The sequence below is a fragment of the Protopterus annectens genome, chromosome 1.part2 (assembly GCF_019279795.1).
Source record: "Protopterus annectens isolate FY-2018-M chromosome 1.part2, PAN1.0, whole genome shotgun sequence".
NCBI lineage: Eukaryota > Metazoa > Chordata > Ceratodontiformes > Protopteridae > Protopterus > Protopterus annectens.
The window spans coordinates 1,215,805,818-1,215,830,866 of record NC_056727.1 but is presented as its reverse complement, the minus strand read 5'-3'; the positions used below and the strand labels follow the sequence as shown (position 1 = coordinate 1,215,830,866).

The 25,049-nt window shown below is 46.0% G+C and overlaps 1 protein-coding gene across 1 annotated transcript in view; it reads left to right on the top strand.

The window, feature by feature from the left end:
- HNRNPR (heterogeneous nuclear ribonucleoprotein R) overlaps positions 1 to 25,049 on the top strand; it is a 1,454,575-nt gene that overhangs the window by 1,112,012 nt on the left and 317,514 nt on the right. The gene's annotated exons all lie outside the window — the stretch shown is intronic.

Sequence of the window (25,049 nt, the reverse complement as noted above, 5' to 3'; positions counted from 1 at the left end):
ACTAAAGCTGGCAAGCTCTAAGACACTTAAGGCCAGGTTTGAGCATCCTTTTGATAGGGTCATCCCTTTTTTATCTTGATCCATGTTTTAGTTGTAAATTAGATGGCTAATTCTTGTCTTCACTTCCTTGTTTGCATATCTGTTGTATTATTTTGTGACTTCTGATTTTCATTCGACTGGCTAAAAAAAAACTCTATTCTTACTGTTACTCTTAACTGAATGGCTCATTTCAACTGTGAAATCTGTTGCAATTTAGTTTTGTTCTTTCTGAGCCTTTTCACTTGGCTTTTCAGTTTTCTCAACTTGCATGCTTATTGAAAAAACACCCTTTTTGCTCTGTGTTGGTATTCCTGCACATGGATTTGTGGGGTGTACATAATTCAGATGTTTTAGTACCCTAGTTCAATGCTTTAAGAATTCGGCTGTTGGCACTTAAGTTTTGTAGAATTCATGTAGCGGTGTGTACTTTCTTACCTGTGTTATTGCATCATTGGTTGTCTTTTTTGTAGTAGCTGTTATATCCCCAAGCATAGTGTGCAGGTATTTCCTTCACTTCTGTCTTTTCATTAATCATAGTGGGTGTGTAATGTTTATTTTGTTACATCCTTATTATATTGTTTTATGCATCCTAGGCTAAAATTGGAAAGGATTGGTAGAGGTCATCGTTCTACCCTAACAATGACCTTTGTAGTAATTTGCCTGCAATGATAACTTGCCACTGGTTTGCAAAAAGTTGTGCATAATTGTCAGGAAAGGGGGATAACTACACCGAAATCAAGGAAGAGCATAAACGCTCTTGTTTTGTGGAGTTGGATCTGGTTACTTTTGAAGGGAACAGTGTTCTCACCAAGAGAGTTACCGAAGAATGGTTCATTCTCTTGTCATAGGACCGTCAAGCACAGTGCAGTGGGATACTCCTCTGCTGCGAATTGAGATGGGCTTGTTAGGTCAAAAATAAGACATTTTCTAGGCAGAACAAACCAGGTGCCATTTTCCTGCTGCTTGTTTAGCCCCAGGGTAAAGGTAGCTTTAAAATGTCTGCATTTAGGGAGGAATCTGTTTATGAAATTGTTGTCTGCATGGATACTTCACTTGAAAGCTTACCTTATTGTGGCACTGAAAGAGGTGGCATTAGATAGTTTTGATGGGAGAACAAAGAAAATTCTCACTGCTTTAGTGGCAGTCGAAAATAAATTAGTATGCATTTATTTTCACAGGAGAATGTCTTGCCATGTTGAATAGCTCCATCAGCATACTATAAAATGATGATTATCTTCGTGTTTCACTATTGCAGTCCTGACTTGTAGGATTTCCCGCAGTGGAAGCACTTGGCTGGTCTGACTGCCAAAGTAAAATTTTTTCCCTCTTCCTACAACCTGTGGATGCCCTTCCCTGACATGAGAACGTTGGGGTGTAAGTGAAGTCTGCCGATGTCATGACCTCAGTTCGTTCTTGGGGTCTGAGCCAAACATTCAGTATGTGCATTTTTCAGTCTGTGCCAGAGTGAATACTTCGGAAAGCTAAGTCTCCATTGTAGTAAATAAATTCAGACTGGGACTTCTACCTCCTCTGTGTTGCCCGTTTAGGACCAAATCACGACATTCCTAACTGTCATTTCTGTGCCTGATTCAGTTCTCAAACTATTTGGCATAGGGCAGCCATTTTAGCTAGGTTCTTTATAGGGTCTTCAGTTTTTCCAGGTGGTATGGCGTCTTCTACTTGTCCCAAAGCCGTTTGTCTTCTAAATGCAAACTGCCCTAGCTCAGGCCTACTGAAGACACCTGTTTGCCATCTGATACCCCTCCAAGGTTGGTTATTGTGAAAGTCTGTGAGATGCCTTCACAGCCCCTTCCCATGACCGAGGTGGTGGAGAAGGTGTCTATGATGACCCTTTCAGAGGCCAAAAAGCTGGTGGGGCCCTCCACATCCAAGCCAGCTGTCTATCATTTTAGTGTACGAGACCGCTTTGCAGGCCTTGGCTGCCAGCAAAAACAGCACTGCTGTTACATCTTCGAGGTATTTGGGCATATGTTATTTTGGTGTCCCTAGGCCTAAACAAACTACCCTAGTAAGTCATCTTTTCTGTTTTAGTTCCCTGTCTCATGCCTCTCAAGATTTGGTTAAATTAGCAGAGGATCTGTTTCCCTGGTTAGAGGCAGACTTTCTCTCCCTGAACACCTCTCAGGAGAAAAGGAGAACCCAGTCCCATGGATTTCTACTGACTCTTTGGAGACTAGGCAGGGCTCTGACCAGGAGGTCTGGTTTTGAAGAGGGTTCCCTCTCTCCCTTCCTTGGGAGGAGTCTGACTCAGAGGAATTGCCCTGTGTCTTCCCACCTGAGGATCTATCCTTTGGGGAAACTTTACACTCCCTTAGGGAAAGTTTTCATTGGTAAGAGCAAGATTATCACCAATCTAAGAGTCGGGGAATTTTTCCACACCTCAGAACTTAAACCCCATGTCAGTTTCCCAAATTCTAGAGGTGGTTGATGTGTTCCAAGAAACCTCTTTGAAACCAGACTCCCTTTGTCATGCACCCAGGAAATCTGACAGATTCTACAGGGTTATGGATTTGCATAAGCACCTTTTTAAAAACTGTTCACCAGATCCAGAGGTTTTCGGTCTTGGACCCAAGGGGGCCAGACCCAGCACATCCAAAAACTCTCTAACCCATGATAGAGCAGCACCCTTGATAGATTTGACAAGAAGGTATATACCTCTGCCACTCTATCTATGAGGGCATTAAACTGCCAGTTGCACATATTAAAACACCAAGAGGCACTACTGGAATAGATGACGCAAAAGCTTTTGAACATTGAGAATAAAACCTTATTCAAAGAATTAGTAGACATTTGCAGCTCCACGTCACAAATGGTCAAACATTCCATACACTGTGAATTTGATGCTTTGGAGGCTGCCAGCAGGGCTGCAGCCAGTGGGTCTGTCAGCAGGAGGCAGGCCCTCCCAGACTATGTCAAATCCAGTCTTTTGGATGCCCTCTTGGATAAAGAGCATCTCTTTGGCCCTAAAGCAGTAGCTATAGTCAAAAATGTGGAGGACCGGTCTAAGTCCAGGTAGACAGCCAAAGATTCCTTGCAGGTACAGCCTCCATTATTCATTAAAAACTGTCCCACTAAGCTCTGTTCCTTTTCTTCCCAACTCAAAGCAGGTCAAACACAGACCCTCAGGGAAGAGGACTACAGTCTGCTCCAAGAACCCAAGCAAAGCCACTCTTCCTTAACACCAGGGGCTCCCACTTCTCCTGTCCCTGGTAGGGAGCAGTTGTGACTTTACTATGACATGTACCACCCCACAACCTGTTTTCAGAATTGAAGATGACTGGCACTATTCAGACAAATTGCCCCCTCATCTGTTCAAACCAATGACTTTTAAATATCCTTTTCAGGGAATATTACCCAAAAGCTATTCAACACCATCCTTTAAAAAGTAAAGGCCCTTTCACATATGAATACACCAGTTGTATAGGCCTCAGTGGAAGCGGCCCATCTTTATCTAATAGGAAAGGGGTTTCTCCTCGGCACTGTTCAGGGTTGTCGTAGTGTTATTCCTGCAGGCTGCCTAGTTCAGGATGCTGACCCTCCACTCACTTTTACTGTATTTTTTTTCCCTAAAGCTTCCCTGGGGAATCTAGGCCTAACGCATGTATTCATGTGTATTACCATACTAGCTAAAAAGGATTCTCAGTGTGATTCAAGTGCCAGACATTTACTGTTTTCACATTGCCCCTTTGTCTGCTTTAATGCACTCTGAGTAGTCTCAAACTCTCAGCTCTTCCCATTGCCTACTGATATAAACAAGAGTTAAAATTTACCCCTAACTGGAGGATTTCCTCCTTCAGTTTACAAACATGGTTGTACTCAGCACAGAATGGACGCCCGCCCAACCCTTGTATACTTCCCAGGGATTCACCATTACTCTCCAAGAATCCCATACTCTACTTACAACCAGAATACTGCTCTGTGGGAATCCTACTGGACTCTACCCTTCTTGCCTCCAGGCAGGATACCCCACCTGACCAATCTGAAACTCTTTAGACATCAGTCCTCTTTCAGCCACGGAGTGTGTACACACATCGGGTTACATGGCCTTTCTCACCCCCTGCCCAGGCTGCACATGAGGAAATTACAGTGGTACCTCAAAAATGTGTGGGCCCAGCACACACAATCATCATCTGCCAAAATAAGGCTAATTCTTGACCCAAAAGGCATATCTGCATGGTGCACGAAGGCCTGCACTGTAAACCCAGACCTGCTATTCTGCTTTCAGCTGTCTTGGTTATAGGTTCTTCAAGCAGCCTGAGGAGCTCTATTGGGAGCACTTACAAACCGAGTAGAAGTGAATAACCACATAAAAAGGAAATTCAGACTGCACAGAGGGCTTCACTAGCACTCTGAGTTTATAACGAAAGATGCTAGTCATGAATGCAGACTATGCACTGACATGCGACTCTTAAGGGAAAAACCTATTCCTGCCCACCTTGATGTTCTTAATGTTTCACTGTTGCAGTCATTACATTTGGGTAATCCTGCTGGCAGGTTGCCCACAGTCTGCCTAAATTCCAAAGTTCTGGGTCCTGCGTCGGCTGCTGTCACCCCCTCCCTGACGTCAGGTCATCAGGGGTATAAAAGAAGCAGCCGACACCATTTTCTTTATTCTTTCTTGCCGCGAGGTGCCCGAAGCAGAAGCAAGTTCGCAAGTGCTGGTAGGCAGACTCCTGAGATTTTCGTGTTCGAGTTTCAGATCCAAAGTCTTCAATAAAGCTAAGTACCCCGTTGGGGAAACTTGTTTTTCTTGCTCCAGACAGATGTCAGAAAAAGTAAATAATTCTATTTCTTGTGGAAAGGAAATGCCTCATAAGGACTTTCATTCTTTCTGTATTCCTTGCCTAGGCCCTGATCGCAACGTTTCTGGTTGTCGGTTTTGTGCTAGATTTTAACCAATGCACTATTAAGCATCTGTATGATTTTGCTTTAAGCTATTTTAACGCCGGTTTAATTATCCAGAAATGTCATCTGATAGCCATCCGACTACCTGAGTTCACAAAAAATACAAAGAAAAGGAGAGAGAAAGAACCGAGGCCCAAAACCGACGACGAAGCTTCTCCTAAGCCAGTCGCCGGTTCTCAGTGAGGCGCTTTTGCAGCCCCTGATACCCGCTACTTTAGAGTGGCAAGCTGCTACCAACTCCCATGTGGAGTCGGCCATGCCCCTGGAAACTCAAGGTATTGGAGCCTCGGATACTGTTCCTTCAGATGGGTCCGGAGCCACTGAGCAGGCACCGGCTTCTGAGGGTGTATTCAGACCTAAACATCTTTACATTAAACCGACTTTAGCTTCAAGGGCAAAGACTAAAGCACCTTCTAAAGCAAAGAAACAAACTCAAGAGCCACGTGGACAGGCCTCTATGCCCAAAAAACGGATGCTCAAAATGTCCGAAGACTTGATTACCTTGATCAGGGGTTCCCATCCCCCTCCTGAGAAGAGGCCTCGGCAAGAGACTGACTATGAATCTTCAGATCAGGTTTCTATTTCTTCTGATTCCTCTTCTGATCAGGAATATTCTCCCCCCCCCCCATGAGGATTCTGATGCTGAAGAATCTATACCTTCAGCTTCTCCTCCAGAGTACTATTCTTTTGGTGAAACCTTGCATACCATGAGGGAGCATTTCCACTGGAAGAGCCAAGATTTTTCAGAATCTAAAAAGAGGCTCAGGGATTTCCTTTTACTACCTCAACACAGGCACTAGCCATTCCACCAGTGTTAGACATTGTAGATGATGTGTTTTCGGAGTCTAGTCTTACCCCTGACTCCTTACCTCCAGCTCCTGTTAAGCCTGACAGATATTACAGGGTTCCTGACTCTCATAAATTCCTTTTTAAAAACCCCGCTGCAGACCCAGACACTTTTTCACAGGGTCCCAAAGGAGTCAAGGCTTCCGCTGCAAAAAACCCTACCCTCTCTGGCAGGGATTCTAGGGCAATGGATAGATGGGGAAAAAAGGTTTACACATCTGCTACCTTGGCTAGAAGGGCCTGATATGCTCGAATATCAGCAACATGTTATGTCATTGCTTAAACACAAAATGTTATTAAACTCTGAATGTGCAGAAAACAAGGAAATGCAGGATTTATTGCATGTAGCTGAGCAAGTTGGAAAGCATACTTTGCAATGTATTTTTGATTCTTTGGAGGCCTCCTGCAGGGCCGCAGTTACGGGTTCTGTAATTAGGAGGCATGCTTGGTTAAAGGAACAAAATCTGCCTGATCATGTCAAAGTTAAATTATTAGATGCACCTTTACAGCATGATACTTTGTTTGGTGTTAAGGCAGAAGAGGTGTTAAAGAAAATGGAGAACAAAGCTGAATCTATGTAAACTGTCAAAGATTTTTTACAAGTACAGCCACCTAGGTTTAGTAGACACTGGCCTACAAAGAATTGGTCCTTTCCTGTGTCAGACTGACCTCAAAGGGGCAGATCCAGATGCCCTAGAGGCAGATCCCAGGCGCAAGTTTCATACAGGTCAAAGCAATGGGGTGCTTCTACTTCCAAAGTTGGAGAAGACAAATCACAACCATACAGAAAACAGTCCCAATGACTTCCCCCTGCCTGCACCATGCCCTTATCTCCTGGCAGCACCCCTTAGGGGGAAAATTAGCACTTTTTTCTCAAAATTGGCGCATTATAACCCAGGACAAGTGGGTTCTAAATATCGTGTCACAAGGCTACAAGTTCCACTTCCATACCTTGCCAAAGGCAAACACCTGGCCATATCTGCCAAAAAATCAATGGGCAGAGGCACAGAAATAAGTCTCATCCCTCATGGACATCAGGGCCATTCAACAAGTACCAGAGCAAGAACAGGGACAAGGATTTTACTCAAGACTGTTCTTGGTACCCAGAAAGGACAAGGCATGGAGACCACTACTGGACCTATCTATTCTGAACACATTCCTGGATATACCAAAATTCAAGATGTTGACTTTGCAGCAGCTACTGCCCATGCTGGGCAAGAACGCTTGGCTTGTGACTCTAGACCTAAGAGGCATACCTTCATGTCCCAATCAGTTATGCAGAAGATAATTCAGATTCAAGGCTGGCTCAATGCATTACCAATTCTGCACTTCCCTTTGGGTTATCTACTGCACCCAGGGTCTTTACAAAGTGCCTGGCACCAGTAATTGCATACTGCAGACAGAGGAATACAAATGTGTCCTTACTTGGATGACTGTCTAATTCAAGCAGAGAACAAGGACATTCTTCTACAGCATCTGGCATTTGTGAAAAGACTTCTAACATGCCTAGGCTACACAGTCAACTAAAAGAAATCAAAACTAGTACCCTCTCAAGAGATCTATGAGAAGTGAATAAACTGTTGAAAAAACAAAAATACAGGCAACCTTATGTCCGTGTAGCAAGGCTTAAACCAACAGTAAGCCAAAAACCAGAATAAATCCTTTAACGCACAAGTTTAATTTTCACAGAAACAAGCGTTTGTTTTTTCAACCCTCTCAAGAGATGATAATCATGGATGCAAGCTTAAATACAACTGCCCAGATGGCTCATCTCACATCAGGCAAACAAAGGCAACTGGCTACCTATTTCAAAATGTTGGCAACAAAGGCCCAGTTGTCTGCAAGAAGAATTCTGCAGGCTTTGGGCTTCATGGCATCCTGCATCCTACTAATTCATGTATGCAAGACTGCATACGGGGAAACTTCAGTGGTACCTAAAAAGTGTTTGGACTCAACATTGCTACAGCCTGGAAGCAATGATTACTCTCATTCCCTGCCTGCAACAGGAGTTTTGATGGTGGGCAAAGGCTGGTCACCAAAACAAGGGACAGCCATTCATATTACCCCCAGCCAGGCAGACTAACAGATGCATCAGGTTATGCCTGTGGGGCCCACATGGCAGGAAGATGCATTCAGGGCACATGGTCCTCAACCCAAATGCATCTGCGTATCAATCAAAAAGAGATGCTAGCTGTTCAAATTGCCCTGACAGCCTTCAAGAACCTACTTCATCCAGAACAGCTACTGATAGATAGACAACACCACAGTCATGTGGTATATAAACAAGCAGGGGGGCACACATTCTTACCCCCTTTGCAGACTAGCCATGACCTTGTGGGACACAGCATTGACTTACCAAGTACATCTGCAGGCACAATTCCTGCCAGGAATGAAAAATACTCTGGCAGACAAACTAAGCAGAAACCTCATGGATCCACACGAGTGGCAGCTGGATCCACAAGTCTTCAGTATGATAACAAGGAAATGGGGATGCCCGGACATAGATCTATTTGCCTCCCCTCACAACTACCAACTAAAAAGATTCTGCACAAGGATTTATCACAGCCAAGCATGGAAAGTGGACGCCCTATCAGTATATACCTTTCCCCCACTGCCTCTCCTCCCCAAGGTACTCCTAAAGGTCAGACAGGAGAAGCCAAAGATGGTACTGATTACCCCAGACTGGCCCCACCAGTACTGGTATCCAATCCTAAGGAACTTGTCAATGCCCAATTTGGACTTTACCTCAAATACCTCCTCTACTGTTCCAGCAAAACAATCAGATCCTGCACAGCCAACTCAGGACTTTAAACCTGGCAGCATGGCGGATAATGTAGTCATACAAAACACACCTCTCAGTAAAGCTGTGATGGATGTCATTTTGGAAGCCAGAAGGCCTAGTACTAGAAAATCTTATGCTGGAAAATGGAAGATTCTGTGCTTGGAACCAGGCACAAGGAACTGATACAACTGTGCCAAAATATTCCTCAGATTTTGCAATACTTAACTGAGATGCTGGACAAAGGCCTATCTTTTTCATCTATTAAAATTCATGCCTCTGCCATTTTGGCTCATTACAATACAGAGCCACCAATCTTTTCTCATCCCTTATTAAGCAGTACCTCAGAGGAGCCAAAAATGTAAGGCCTCCGAGGAGATCACCAATGCCTGCTTGGGACCTCAACTATGTCATGGAAAAACTCACCCTGCCCCCTTTTGAACCAGCTGCTACTGCTGATATAAAGTTTTTATCTTGGAAAACAGCTCTGCAAGATGAGTTTCAGAGCTACAGGCACTCATGGCTGTGGAACCTTTTATCATTTTTTATCCAAACAGGGCCTCTGAGGAGAAACCCAACATTTATGCCTAAGATGGTGTCCAATGTGGCTCTTAACCAAACTATTCATCTGCCAACTTTTTATCCATATCCACAGAACAAGGGAGAGAGAATTCTGCATTCTTTGGGCGTACACAGCTTAGATTCTACTCGGACAGAACCAAAGTTTTCAGAAAGACAGCAGTTACTAGTGACATGCTGCAGGATCACAAGGAAAGAGCATATCAAAGCAGACTATTTCAAAGTGGATAGGCCACTGCATTCCTTTCTGCTACTTACACCATGGCAAGCCAGTGCCTAAGGGCATTAGGCCTCATTCAAACAGAGCTGCAGCCACTTCAGCAGCCTTTCTCAGGGGAGTACCAACCAAGGACATTTTAGAGGCTACTACTTGGGAGTTCAGTGCACACCTTTACAAAGCACTAACATCTGCCACTCTACTCTAAATCCAGGGCAGGCTTTGCCACTGTGGTTCTGCAGGTCCTTATAGCCGCTCGTAATGCTGTTTAGCTCCAGCCTCCCAACCATAGCTTTGGGACTCTACCCAAATGTAATGACTGCAACAGTGAAACACAATGAGCATAGTACAGTTGTGTACACTTACCATAAATGTAGATGTTAGAGTGTATTCACTGTTGCAGTCCAGGTTACCCACCCGCCATCACCCCTTTTCTTCTGATGAAACCTATGTGGTGTATTTGCTTGTAGATGAAGGTAAAGTTTATATTGGTGCATGTATTTTTACATATATAAATTTTGGCTACCCTTTTAGGGGGCACCTGACATCTGGGGCAAGAAAAACTAAAGAAAATGGCATTGGCTGCTTCTTTTATACCCCTGACGACCTGATGTCAGGGAGGGGGCGACAGCAGCCGATGCACAACCCAGAACTTTGGAATTCAGGCCGACTGAGGGCAACCTGCCAGCAGGGTTACCCAAATGTAATGACTGCAGCAGTGAATACACTCGAACATCTACATTTATGGTAAGTGTGCACAACTGTGCTTTGCCTAGCTTTGAGGATGGGGATCACAGCTTGCTTTAGCTCACCACATGGGATAGCACCTGTGAGCTCAGTTCCTCTCGGGTGCGCTCTTTCAATGAGCAGGCACAATCGGCAGAAGCCTGGAGACACCCACAAGTGACAGCTATATCGGGAGTTTTCTCTCAGTTTAGCCAAGGAGTAAGGGACCCCACAGAAGAGTCTTTGCCACCAGTATAAGCACATATTTGGAAAGGTTCTGCTCCAGAAACAAGACCCTTTAAGTCTGAAAAACAGATTCTCATTCGAATGGCCAGCCCTATTCTTTTAAGCGTCCCACCAATGTCCTGCCTCCCAAGGCTCCACAAAAGTCAAGAAGAGCACCCAGCTCCATCCTTATAGCTCCAGAGGCAAACCTGGTACTTCTTCTATGCCGATCCAGTTCTATCCTTGGATGTTACTACTGACTTTTCACCTTCCTCATTCAGAGGAAGGGATACTTCATACTCATTCTGCAAACTCTTTACCCATCAGTTTTTGAGAATATCTTCTCTTTCAGTAACCTATCAGTTGAAGGATACTCTAACCGGGGTGAGGGTTCTCCCTTTGCATAACAAGTGCAGGGCATCCTAGGAAAAGCCAAAAGACCTAGCCCCAGCAAACACTGTACGAGAACATAGAACTTTTTTTTTTTTAACTGGGGGTACACAGCCTAACCAGGGTCCCATCAGGGCCTAGATCCCAGTCAGCTGGTCCCATCTGGTAATTCTCTCTGACAGCGACCTCTTTTGCAAATATTCTGCATTCCGGTTTCAGCTATTTCTGCTTAGTTTTCCACCCCCACACCTACTTTCTCTCACCTGCTGCCCAAACAGTTACTTTTTTGGGTCATCCACTTCAGACCTCCCAGAAGATCTCATACACCGCCTTGTAAACCGGTCTTTCTCCTAGAATGCTTTGTACTTCACATTTAAAATTCCTGGCATGAAGGGGATTACTGGCTTACTAGGTACCTCTTCAGCTAGGACTGTTTCAGTAACCTAGGCCCTCACAGCAGTGAAACCCTTTTATTATCTTCCTGACAGAATCACACACTCAAGACTAATCCTTTAGGCCCAAGGTGGTGACTAATGCTTCCTTATATCCAGCACCGCATCTACCCATCTTCTCCTGCAAACTCACAATACAGGGAGGAGGGAATTCTGTTTCTCTGATATCCGTAGCTAACTAGCTCTACTAAAGGGACACGCAGCACATCCCATCAGAACATCTGACCCAACTGCCTGTGACAACTTGCTAGCAGCACTAAAGGAAAATCTATCGGCAGGTAGACAATTTCCAAAAGTATCTCTCTTATTGTTGGTCATCTTGGAAGGATCACACCTGAAACTGTAATGATCCACTCCACTGGGGAAACTAGGTCTTCCACTATCTTCCTGAAGGACGTACCTACCAAGTTTGGTTTGGAGTTGCCAACTGGTCTTCAGTGCACACTTTCTCCATCCATTACCACTGTCAGACCACTTTTCTGTTCAAAGCAGTGTTTGCGTCCTATTATCCTAGTAAACTTACTCTCCTCTTACTTCCCCATCCTCACCTCTTCATCTTTAGGAATCATCCCACAGGTCAGCCTGTAACAGTGAAACGCAGCATAGTACAGTTACGTAATGTACACATCATAAATTCAGATGTTTGAGTGTATTCACTGTTGCAGTCCTCTTTCCCTCCCTCCTTCCCCCTCTAGCATACTGAGTAGGCTGCCATTATTTTTTATATAATTTCCTTTTTGCCTAGGGATCCTTGCCCTAACCATCTGACCTTCACCTTCTGCTCATGCTAGGGGGCTCCAACCTCCTGAGCAGCAAGAAAACAACTGAGGTCATGACATCGGTAGACTCCACTTATACACTAGCATCCTGATGTCAGCGAAGGGCATCTGGTTGGAGGAGGAAGGAAATATTTTACTCTAGTTGGGCTAACCAAGGGCTTCCACAGCAGGATATCCCACAAGTCATAAATGCAACAGTGAATACACTCTAACATCTCCATTTATGGTAAGTGTGCACAACTGTACTTTTTCTGAATTTGCAACTGTTAACCCATGGTGTGACCACCTTAAGATTTTCTGTCTCGCAGGTAATTTTTTTGAGTTGGATAATGTCTGCCATGAAATTGTCTTGGAGTGGGGGGTCATGCTAGGAGCGTAAACTAAAAACTGCACTCCCTGGAAGCTCTCTTTACCGTAGAGAATGCTTATGTCTGTGTGGATGTTCATCTCACATTGCTGCAGTCATAACCTGTGGGTAGTCCGCTGTCCTCGGTCGGCCCGAATACCAAAGTATTAGGCTGGCGTCGGTCATGGGCGCTCAAATCTGACGTCAGTGCGCCATGGTATTAAAGCGCATGACCGACGTCATATCCTCAGTCTTTTTTGCCGCATGGTCCGATGCAGAAGCAGCGTTTGCAAGTGCCGTTCGGCGTTCTGAAATTTTCGTATTCTGAGTTTCAGACCAAAACCAAGTTGGGCTAAGTACCCCGTTGGGGAATATTTTTGTTTTTTCTTGCCTCAGTTATTTCCGAATGTCAGAAAAAGTGAATAATTGTATTTCTTGTGGGAAACAGATACCGCATAGGGATTACTACTCTCTTTGTATTCCTTGTTTGGGGCCTGAGCACGACGTAGTCGGGTGTCGCTTTTGTGCTAGGTTTAATAAGCGCACCATTAAACATAGGTTAGATTGCGCTAGGCTTGTCTTCGGTAAGCGGTGTAATTACAATATGCCGTCGGATCCTCCGACGCCCGGTACCGCGAAGAAGCGCAAAGAAAAATCGTTAAGGTCCAAGCAGGATGAGTCATCCGTTCCGGACGCCGGTTCTTTAGAAACTACGGTGGAATCTGTAAATCCAGCCGAGGTTTCAGCTGAGTCTCAGGGGGAGACATTAATTTTGCAAGATGTGGCCTCTCAGGAGTCAGGTCAGGCTGAGGGGGCCTCTCAGGTTGCTGTACTCCCTTCTTTGCCTAAGGTGGTTAGGCCTTCTCCTTCTGTCTCTAAGGTACCTTCCAAAGGCAGGCCTGGTTTGCCTTCCACAGGTGTCAGTTCTACTTCTGCAGGTTCTGTGCCTAAAAAACACATGCTTAAAATGGCAGAAGATTTAATTTCCTTAATCAGGGGTTCTATGCCCCCTCCTGATAAGAGGCCTAGGTTGGAGCCAGAGGTGGAAAGTTTGGAGCAGGCTTTAAATTACTCAGTCTTCGGCTGAAGACATTCAGGATTTTCCTCCTTATTCTGATTTAGACGCAGAGGATTCCAGTCCTTCTGCTTCTCCTCCAGAGGATTTTTCTTTTTCAGAAACCCTGCATTCTATGAGGGAGCATTTTAAATGGGAAGGTCAGGATTTCTCAGATTCCCGAAAGAGGCTTAGGGAATTTTTGTTTTTACCACAACATCGGCCCATGGCTATACCTCCTGTTTTGGATGTTGTTCAAGACGTTTTCTCTGAGGCTTCCCTTAATCCAGACTCGTTGCCTCCTGCGCCAGTTAAACCAGATAGGTATTATAGAGTGCCTGAGGCTCATAAATATCTGTATAAGAGCCCAAGGGCTGACCCAGAAACTATTAGCCAGGGACCTAAGGGTGTCAGGGCTTCTGTTGTAAAGAATCCAGTTCCTATGGATAAACATTCTAGAGCTTTGGATAGGTGGGGTAAGAAAGTGTATACCTCTTCCACTTTAGCAATGAGGGCTTTGAATTGCCAGTTTCATATGTTGAAGTACCAGAATTTTCTCCTTACTCAGTTAAAATCTAAAGTGGATGCTTTGGCAGAGGGCATAGAGTGTAAGGAATTACAGGATTTGGTTCATGCCTCTGATCAGGTGGGTAAGCATTCTTTGCAGTGTGGTTTCGATGCTTTACAGGCTTCTTCCAGGGTGGCTGCCACTGGTTCAGTTATTCGCAGGCACGCCTGGCTTAAGGATCAGAATTTGTCAGAGCATGTTAAAGCTAGAATTTTGGATGCTCCTTTGCAGTCTGAAGTTTTGTTTGGTTCTCCTGTGGAGTCTGTCTTGAAGAAAATGGAAGACAAGGCTAAGTCTATGCAGACTGTTAAAGATTTTTTGCAGGTGCAGCCCCCTAAGTTTAGCAGGAATTGGCCTACTAAGGGATGGGCTTACCCTTCTTCTGATTTACAGTCTAGGGGCAGATCTAGACGTGGTAGGGGCAGAGCTCAGGGTTCTTTCAGGCCTAGAACGTGGAGTTCACCTGCACAATCTACAGGTGAGGGCAGGGGCCAGTCCTTTCGTAAACAGGCCCAATGACCTGCATCTTCAGCTGCCAGATCCTTCCTGTCTGGCAGCTCCTTTGGCAGGAAAGTTGGCACTCTTCAAGCAAAACTGGCTTTGTCACCCAGGACAAATGGGTGTTGGACATTATAGACCGAGGCTACAAGTTTTATTTCCACACATTGCCTCCTTTCAAAGGCATGCCAGACGTTGCTCCTCAGCAAAGGGTAGAGGCTCACAAACAGATTTCATTACTACTTCAAATGGGGGCTATACAGCAGGTCCCTCTGTCAGAAGTGGGCCTAGGATTTTATTCTCGCCTGTTTCTTGTACCAAAGAAAGGAAACACTTGGAGGCCGATTTTGGATTTATCTATCCTCAACACATACCTGGACATTCCAAAATTCAAAATGTTGACGTTGCAACAACTTCTGCCTCTGTTGGGGCAAAGATCACTGGATGGTAACTCTGGATCTCAGAGGCTTATCTTCATGTTCCTATCAGGCCCAGTTGCAGGAGATTCCTGCGTTTTCGGGCTGGGACTTTACATTATCAGTTCTCTGCATTGCCCTTTGGCTTATCTACTGCGCCCAGGGTGTTCACAAAGGTTCTGGCTCCGGTGATAGCCTTCTTAAGGTTAAGAGGAATACAAATTTATCCTTATTTGGACGATTGCCTGATTCTTGCTCAAGACAAGCACAAGATTCTTCACCATCTACAGTATGTTATGGCAGTGTTAAGGTGCCTAGGGTATTCTGTGAACGAAACAAAGTCCAGTCTAGTACCCTCTCAGGAAATGTGCTTTCTGGGTGTGAGACTGAATACAGCTTCCCAGATGGCCTTTTTGACCCCGGACAAGCAAAGGAACCTTACACTTTACTTCCATCAATTGTCTCTACGGTCCAGGCTGACTGCAAGGACAGTCCTTCAAGCCTTGGGGTTCATGGCATCTTGTATTCTGGTGCTTCCCAATGCCAAACTGCATATGAGGAAGCTACAATGGTATCTCAAAAATGTATGGACACAACACTGCCACGATCTGGACACTGTCATTCAAATAATACCTTGCATTCAAAAGGAATTTTTGTGGTGGGCTCAGGAATGTCACCTAAACAAGGGACTCTCTGTGACCCGACCAGAGGCGAGTCAGATCTTAACGACAGATGCCTCGGACAAGGCTTGGGGAGCACACCTCAATGGAAAATGGGTGCAAGACACGTGGCCTGCTAGACTTCAGCATTTACATATCAACTTGAAGGAGATGTTAGCAGTCCAATTTGCATTGATGGCTTTCAAGGATTTACTTCACCCAGGGCAAGTGTTGATTTAAACAGACAACACAACTGTCATGTGGTACATCAACAAGCAAGGGGGAACCCATTCGTACCCTCTTTGCAGGCAAGCTATGATTTTGTGGGAGACTGCTCTCAGTTTGCACCTCACTCTTCAGGCAAGGTTTCTACCAGGAGCACAGAACTCCTTAGCAGATGTTTTGAGCAGACAGATAGTGGATCCCCACGAGTGGAAGTTGGAACCTCATGTATTTCGACAGTTGACAGTGATATGGGGGACTCCAGACATAGATCTGTTCGCTTCTCCACTAAATTTCCAGTTGCCAAAGTTTTGCACAAAGATGTTTCATCCCACAGCTTGGAAAGTGGATGCTCTATCATTCAGTTGGAGCAATCTTCACGTCTATGCCTTTCCGCCTCTGCCTCTCCTTCCCAAGGTACTCTTGAAGGTCAGACAAGACAAGCCCTCCATGATTCTAATAGCTCCAGATTGGCCTCAACAGCACTGGTACCCTCTGCTGAGGAGTTTAGTACAGGAGCCTCCTTGGCCTTTGCCTTCGATTCCACACCTTTTGTCTCAGGAGGGCAATCATTTCCTCAATGTCAGGATTCAGTCCCTACATCTAACAGCCTGGCATATTCTGTTCTAGAACCTGGAGGGTCGCAGCTTCCTCAACAAGTTTTGAATGTTATTTTGGAGGCCAGAAGGCCTAGTACAAGGAAAGTTTATGCTGCTAAATGGAGGAGATTTTTTATTTGGAGCAAAGCAAAAAGCTTTGATGTTTCCAGGCCTGATTTGAGTGTTTCTCTTCAATATCTTGCAGAATTATTAGACAAGGGTTTGTCTTTCTCCTCTGTAAAAGTTCATGCTGCAGCCATTTCTGCTCACTATGACTGTGACCCACCATTATTCTCTCATCCTTTGTTTAAGCAATTCCTGAGAGGGGCAAAGAACATAAGACCCCCGCGTAGAGCTCCTACTCCTTCCTGGGATCTCAATTTTGTGTTGGAAAAACTTACTTTGCCTCCTTTTGAACCTGCAGCTACGTCTGAGTTAAAGTTTTTGTCTTGGAAGACTGCTTTTTTGTTGGCCATTACGTCTGCTAGAAGGGTTTCTGAATTACAGGCTCTAATGGCAGTTGAACCCTTCCTAATTTTTCATAAGGATAGGGTATCTCTGCGTACTAACCCTACTTTTATGCCTAAAGTGGTTTCAAATGTGGCCTTGAACCAATCTATTCATTTGCCTACTTTTTATGCAGATCCCCAAAATAAAGGGGAGAAAATTTTGCACACTTTGGATATTCACAGGCAGTTGCGTTATTATTTGAGCAAGACTAAAGGGTTCAGACAGTCTCAACAGTTGTTTGTTTCTTTTGCTTTGGGCTCTCAGGGGAAACCTGTTTCAAAACAAACTATTTCTAAGTTGATTGGCCATTGTATTGCTTTTTGTTATTCTCATCATGGTAAGGAGGTTCCGGCTGGAATCAGACCTCATTCCACTAGGGCTACTGCCACTTCTACTGCTTTTTTAAGGGGGGTAGCTACTAAAGATATTTTGGAAGCAGCTACTTGGAGTTCAGTGCACACTTTTTCTAAACATTACCATCTTCCTCTTTATTCCAAATCTAGGGCTGGATTTGCCACTGCAGTCTTACAGGGCATTTTGGCAGCTCCCAATGCTTTATGATTTTGCCAGCCTCCCTTTACCTTTGCTTTGGGATTCTACCCACAGGTTATGACTGCAGCAATGTGAGATGAAGAACATAGTACAGTTTTGTACCTACCATAAATGTAGATGTTCGAAGATCCACATTGCTGCAGTCCAATTTACCCTCCCTTCTTCCCCTCTAGTTTGGAGTGGTTGTATGGTTTGGGTTGTAGATGTTATTTGTACATGGTTTTTGGAGGTTTTTCTATTTTTGGCTGTGGCCTTTCTTTTTAGGGCCTTCTGACATCTGGGGCAAGAAAAGACTGAGGATATGACGTCGGTCATGCGCTTTAATACCATGGCGCACTGACGTCAAGTTTGGTATTTGGGCCGACCGAGGACAGCGGACTACCCACAGGTTATGACTGCAGCAATGTGGATCTTCGAACATCTACATTTATGGTAGGTACAAAACTGTACTTTTTGGAGACATGGTTTAAAGCCACTGACAGCACACCAACAGTGCAGGGTTATAATGCCTTCCACAAATTTAGACCAGCTACTTCACAGGCAGGGATTAAAGTTGGAAGTGTCTCTATTTACATCAAAAAATAAATGTACTTCAAGGCTGGTCAAACAAGACAATGCACTTGAGCTGCTCCATTTCAAATCACCATAGGTAAAATCCAGTACCACTTCCTTGCAAGATATAGGTCCCCCTCTGTGGCTCAGAAAACCCATATCATGTATTTAAACTTATTAGAAACACTGACCATCCAACCTAATACGACATTCATGGGTGACTTTAATTACCCCACTATTAACTGGGAATCCTATACAACATCAAACGTACATGCACCAGAGATTCCTGGGTTTTGTAAACAAACTCCCTGGACCAGGTAGTCAATACATCAACCAGGGGTGCAACCGTACTGGATCTGGTCCTCACTAATATGGAAGAGTGCTGCACACCCTCTACTGTAATGCCTTCCCTGGTAAGGTCAGACCACAAAATGGTCTCCTTTGAAGTAAAACTAAAACCTGGACCCTCAGCTAAACCGGGATTATTCAGGAACTATTCTAAGGCTAACCTCCTGCTATTAACTGAGAACCTGGAAAAATTACAAACCCCTAAAAACCCTGAGAATACTTCTGCCTAGCAGAACTGTTCACAGAAACTATGTACAAGCATGTTAATAGCTGTATTGAGGAAGCTGTACCCACCAGGAAGAAGTACAGAACTAACAAAAAACAAGCCACCCTGGTAGAATCACAAAATCAGTCTGATGTATAGCAGGAGGAAGAATATCATGGCAAAAATTAGGAGGTGCAGCACCCAGCAGGATAAAAGCACTCTAAGCTAAACAAACAACTCTGAGGACAAAAAATGTCTACCAAAACCAAATTTGAGGCAAGTTTGGCCTTCCCGGCCAAGGACAACCACACAATTTTTTTTAGCTATGTCCGCAACCTTAAAGGCAATACACAGTTGTGTGCAGAGCTCATTGTAAATAGGGCCACCTATACTGAGCCCAGATGATGTAGCAAACCTGGCTGATAAATTTAGCTCCAGATTTACTCCTCTCTCTCCCCCTCAACCTTCCCTCATGAAATGTCATCAAATATAACTCCCCCTACTGTCACTAGGTAACAGGTCCTTAATGCTCTCTCCAAGACCAAGAACACTGCATCAGTGGGACCAAACAGTATCCCAGGATACCTTCTAAATAGCATGAAACATGATCTGTCAGGGCCTCTGGAATTACTGGCTTAACTGCAGCCTCCAAACAGGCTTCGTGCCTCATGAGGGGAGAAAGGCAACAGTCATCCCTCTGCCCAAAGGTGGGCCATCTACAGACCCTAGTCTCACTAGTCTTGTATGTAAAGCCGTGGAAAGAATTATAGAGAATGATCAACAGAGATTTAGTAAACCTCCAGACAGTGGACCCAACCCAGTTTGTTTTTCTAAAGGGTAGATCGTGCCTACTCACCCTGGTGGATGACTTTCAGAAAATTACCAAAAGCAATGGATGAGTCCAAAATTGTTCACACTGCCTATGTTGGCCTGGCCAAGGCATTTGACACTACCCAACTCGAGCATTGTTGACTAACTCGAGGTTAAGTACAAACCTGTAATGTCATGATAGCCAACTGGCTCACAGACAGGACCCAGGACGTTAGAACTGGGGAGTCCCCCTCTACAAAGAGGCCAGTCACAAGTGTGGAGTCCCTCAGGGATCAGTCCTTGGACTGCTCCTTTTTGGCATTTACTTCTCCGAAGTCAAGGCCAATGTCAGTAGTCTCTGGCTGACTAAATTTGCAAATCATAGAAAGTTACTAGGCTATTCCTCCTGAGGCCCTTGTAAGCCTAGCCAAGAGTTTAGCCCATGTTTATACAAATCAGCACCTGATGCCCCTGTCCAGCAGGGACACGGGTGGAATCCCAGGGATGTATTTTTTTATTTCCCATCCAGTTATCCAGATTGCACTTATAAAGGACTAAAGAGGTACTCTGCTTGACGTGGAGATGGAGTCTTCTATAGATGGGGGAGTCTCTGGGACACAAATCTGTCCTGCCAGCAAGTCCTATTGATGTCACGGACTAGGTTGAGGCTGTGTGCGTGAGTTACTCAAGTGGAGCTTGACTTGCAGATATGCAGCAGTCCCATCAAGGCGGGGTCTGAGGTCGCCTTGTATGCCAGACGGAGGTAACCTCTGAGGAGTGTGTATGAAACAGAGTAGAAGGATAGGGCTTTTAGCCTATCTGTGTGTGGTAGATTTTTGAGGCCCTGGATTCTCCTGGTGAGGAACCTCTGTGATCACTCCAGCTGCTGCATGTGCTTTGCGAGGTGCATGCTGAATGTGCCATTGTACTCCGTAATGGGCCTTATAAGGGAAGAATACAGATATGTTACGACCTTCTTGTCCCTGGATGAGATATCCTTACTTATGAGGTGGCCATGTAGAAAGCTTTCCGTACAATGGAAGCAACATGGGGGTCAAAAAGTCAGGCTGCTATCAATCTAGGTGCCCAAATCCCTCACGACTGGCTGCATGCTTAGAACGTTATTGATGTGATAATTTGTGGGGACATCTCTCCCCAAAGTGGATGATGCATTTTTTTGTATTCAGCTTGAGGCCATGTTTCTGGCACCAGTCATTTGTTTGGGTGAGGCCCTCTTCGAGGATGTCCACATCACTAGGGGAATTGATGAAAGCTCCCAACTTGCAATCATCTGCAAACTTGATTAGCCGTAGCCCACTGCTTTTGGCCTGTACCTCAGAAAAGTATATTCCAAATAACAGAGGCCCCAAGACCAAACCCTTGGATACACCACTCGATACGAGTCTACTGCTTGAGGTGGCTTCCCCTATTTTGACTAGGTGGGTTCTATCAGTGAACCAGTTGGCTACTCATCTGGTGACATACGGATCTGAAGTAGTTTACTTCATTTGTTCAACCTGTGGGGATACGTATCCGTATCGGATCTGAGCTGGCAAAGATTACTACCATCAGCTCCGAGCTCCAGACTCCTCCCCTTACCCATAATGCACCTCCCTCACCTTCCATCCCTAGATCTTGTTTGCCACAATTTGTGAAACATCGTATCTCTAGAGCTCCAGCTAGCAGGGTGTTTTTTGACGAAGTTTTCAAAAATAATTTGTTAAATTCGCCGTTTCAGATTAGTGTAGGCACCCTTTCTCCCCTGCCATCGCTTTGGCATCGTGTGTAGGCTTGTAGTAGTTAGTGCAGTTTGTCTGTGGTGCCCCCCCCCCCTTTCTAGTCAGTTTAGTGTGGTGAGTGGGCTTGCGTTAAAGTTTTAGTAAGAAAGTTTTTGTTTCTTCTTTCTTCTTGGATATGGCTGAAAAGCTTATTTTTAAGCAATGCACAGTGTGTGGCCATAAGCTCTCCCCAGCGGATGGCCACACAGTGTATTGTGTTTAGGTGTGGTCCACCTCAATGTTGACTGTTACATTTTCTGCGGTCCTTCATCCCCCGAGCTTTGAAGGACAGAAAGGTCAAGTTGGCCCTCAAGGGGCTTCTTCCTGCCACTGATCCTCCCTCCTCGACCTCCGCTTCTGTCACTGCGGCTGCCGTGACTGCCTCTCCTGCTGGATGGAACCTTTGCCATTGGCTCCGGTCCAGGTTCCTTCTCTCGGAGCTCCGGCCACGTCAGGTCCGGCTCCGATTCTCTCATTGGAAGCGGGGAGACCGGCCTCTGTGTTGGCTTCACAGGAGGTCCGCTCTCCTTCGGCGTTCGATGTGGTAGAATGAGTCCTCTCTGTCAGATTGAGGCTCCCTGACTGCCACCTCTGGCTCAACCCAGACCCCCTAGACTCTCTCTACCGTCCCCGTCCGTCTTAACAGACAGCCCATACCCGAAGGGCCCCAGACGGTTCCTCCAGTGGAACAGATGGCTTGCGAGCACCCCCCTGGAGAACCCCACGGGAGATGTGCTTCGCAAGCATACGTGTAAGAGGCACTTAGACTCCCTTGAGTCCCTAAGGAGACACAGACTTGGATGATGGGAAGGGCTCCCCAAGGTCATCTCCTGACAATGTCTCCTTTGGAGACGTCATGGAGATCCTGCGCCAGCGGGGAGGTTGGTCTGCTCCCAAGCCCTCCTCTGATGAGTCTGTTTCTGGAGGCCTTTGGCTCGGGCCAATCTACGTCTTGGGTGTCCCCCCCCCCGTGGATCCTTTAGTGGATTTGATCACCTCGCAGGCGTGGAAGAAATCTGATACCGTGGAGCCAGTCACCAAGCACCCCGGTAAAGTTTTGATTCCTCCTATAGACGGGGTCTTCCTGAAACAAGGGCTCCCAGTGGACGTCATGGTGGTAGCAGCAGCCACGAAGAGGGAACTATCTCAGGACAGCTCCTCAGTCCACCGTCCTGACCGAGAGTCTCAGATGATGGATCGGCTAGTGAAGCAGGTGTATGCTTCAGCTACCTTTTCAATAAGGGAGCTGAACTACTTGGCCCATGTCACGAGACTCCATGACCTGGTGAAGGAGCTGGAGGAGTCTCCACCCAAGTCCATGTTGCAGGAGGACAAGGCTTTGTTCTCCGCAAAAATTACCACTTTGAGAGCAGTATCGAATACATCCATGCGACTCCTCTCCCATGCAACAGAAGGAGTGGATAGGGCAGCTGGGTCCGGTGTGTCCATGAGGCATAACGCCTGGCTCAGGTTGTGCCAATTTACCGAACCCTTTAAGGCATCCTTTGCCAATGCCCCTTATGACGACTTTACTCCGTTTGGTAAGACTGTCAAGAAGACGCTAGTCCAGAGCGAGAAGGATGGGAAGAACTACGTTTGCCGTCGAGGTCCGCTTCTCTAACCCTCAAAGGTCCTTTTCCCGGAACCAGAGAGGGCCAAAGATGTGGTTCCGGAAGTCTCAGTATTCCCGGGACACTCAGGGCTCTTCTTCCCCCAGAGGCAGAGGGGGGCAGAATGGATGCCGGCTCAGAGGCCGAGGGGGTCCGCAAAACCTAGGGGGTCTCAAACTTTTCTCTGACAGACCCGGGCAGCAACCCTGAGGGATTGCCCGACTGCTCTACTCTGGAGGCAGTCAGGGGAAGATTGTCCTTTTACCCAGCGGTATGCGAGTCCATTGCAACTGAACGCTGGGTGCTGCAAATCATATCCAGAGGCTATTCTGTCCCCTTTGTGGGTTCTCCAACACCTCCCAAACTCCTCCCGGATGCATCACCCACACAAAGGGAGGCAGAAGCACAGGAAATTTCCAAGCTGCTAGGAAAACAAGCCATCGAAACCATCCCCCCTATGTCAGTCCGGATCAGTCTTCTACTCCAGGTTCTTTTTAGTGCCAAAGAAAATGAGGGACTTAAGGCCCATTCTGGACCTCTCTACCCTGAACCTGTCAGTGGCCAAAGAAAAGTTCTGGATGGTCACACTACAGTCCATCATGCTGTACCTGCAAGAGAGCGACTGGATGTGCTTGTTAGATCTCCAGGATGCTTACTATCACATAAAAGTGCACAGAAGCTCCAGGAAGTTCCTCCGCTTCTGGCTAGAGGCCAATCATTACCAATTTCGAGCCCTACCCTTTGGTCTTGCCACAGCCCCAAGGGTGTTTGCCAGTGATGGTGGTGGTAGCGACTCGACTAAGGCTTCAGGGGATTCAGGTCTATCCATATCTGGACGATTGGCTCTTCAGTGCTCCCACCAGGCATCTACTTTCCTAAACCAGGGACTACTTTGACACTTGCCCTGAGTTTGGGTATCGCAGTCAACACATCCAAATATCTACTAGAGCCTGTACAGGTGATTGGTGCCAGGCCTCGGAGAGAGTTCAAAACCTCAGGATGCATGTCTCCCTAATTTACCATTCTCATCTCCCGACGGTGGAATCTGTATTGAGGGCCCTAGGCTCTATGGCGGCAACCATACCTCTCCTTCCATGTGCCCGACTACACATGCGGATTCTTCAGTGGACTTTGGCGGTTCAGTGGTTCCTATTGGATTTACCACCAACTTATCCTATCCACCTAAGTCTAGTGTGTCGGTCGTCCCTCATATGGTGGATAAGCTCTCTGGACATTTTGGAGGGACGACCTTTCGTTCCAGCCCCGGCCCAAACCACAGTGACCATGGATGCCTCCCAACTTGGGTGGGGGGCATTGTTCGGGCAGGACAGTCCAAGGCCTGTGGTCAACCATAGAGACCAGTTTACATATCAGTGTCCTAGAGACTAGGACGGTCCTAGCGTTGCAGGCCCTTTCATGCCTTTCTTCCTCTGGGGACAATTGCTATTCAGTCAGAAATGTTGGTATTCTGGTACATCAGCAAACAGGGAAAGACCAGATCTTATCCCCTTTGTTGAGAGGTCATGAGAGTGTGGGAATGGGCAATCTCCACCGGTCGCTTTATCGCAACGCACATTCTAGGACGGTTCAACATTCTAGCGGACAGGCTAATTCAGACCATTCTGATGCCTTACGAGTGGCCTCTGAATCGGTCAGTAGCGGAACAGATCTTTAGTGAGTGGGGTCAACCTTGCTGCGATCTCTTCGCATCTCCTAACGTGAAGGGCAGCAGGTTTTTTGCTCTGAACCTCCTGCCAGGGGAGTCCCCCAGAGACAGACTAGTTCATGCTTGGCCTCCAAGTCTTCTGTGTGCTTACCTGCCAGTCCCTCTCATCACGAGGTTTTTGAAGAAAGCTTGTCGACTGGGGAGCAAGGTGATCCTCATTGCCCCCTTCTGGCCTTGCCAGGTATGGTTTCCCTTCCTTTGGTCTCACCTTCTGGCGCCACCTTGGATCCTAGATCCCTTTCAGGATCTGATTTCACATCCATCGGGGTGCCTATTCTGAATCTGGACAGCCTGAAGCTTGCAGCTTGGTTGCTCCAGTTACCGTGATTGCTAGGACTCCTGGACTTTCTTCCTCAGTTAAGTCTATTTTGGTAGCTGCTCATAAGTCTTCAACCAGAAAGGTTCATTGCAGCAAGTGAAAATGTTTTTCCTTCTGAGCTTCTCAGAGGAGTTTAGATCCTTTCATGGCTCCTATTTCCACTATTCTTGATTTCCTAGCTGATATTTTCCAGCACAGAGCATGTTCTTCTACTGTCAAATTTCAGTTGGCTGCCATTTCTCATTTTCATGTGGGTGAGAATTCTGCATCCTTGGCATCTTCTAGGCTGTGTAAAGCCTTCATCAAAGGGGCCGATCCG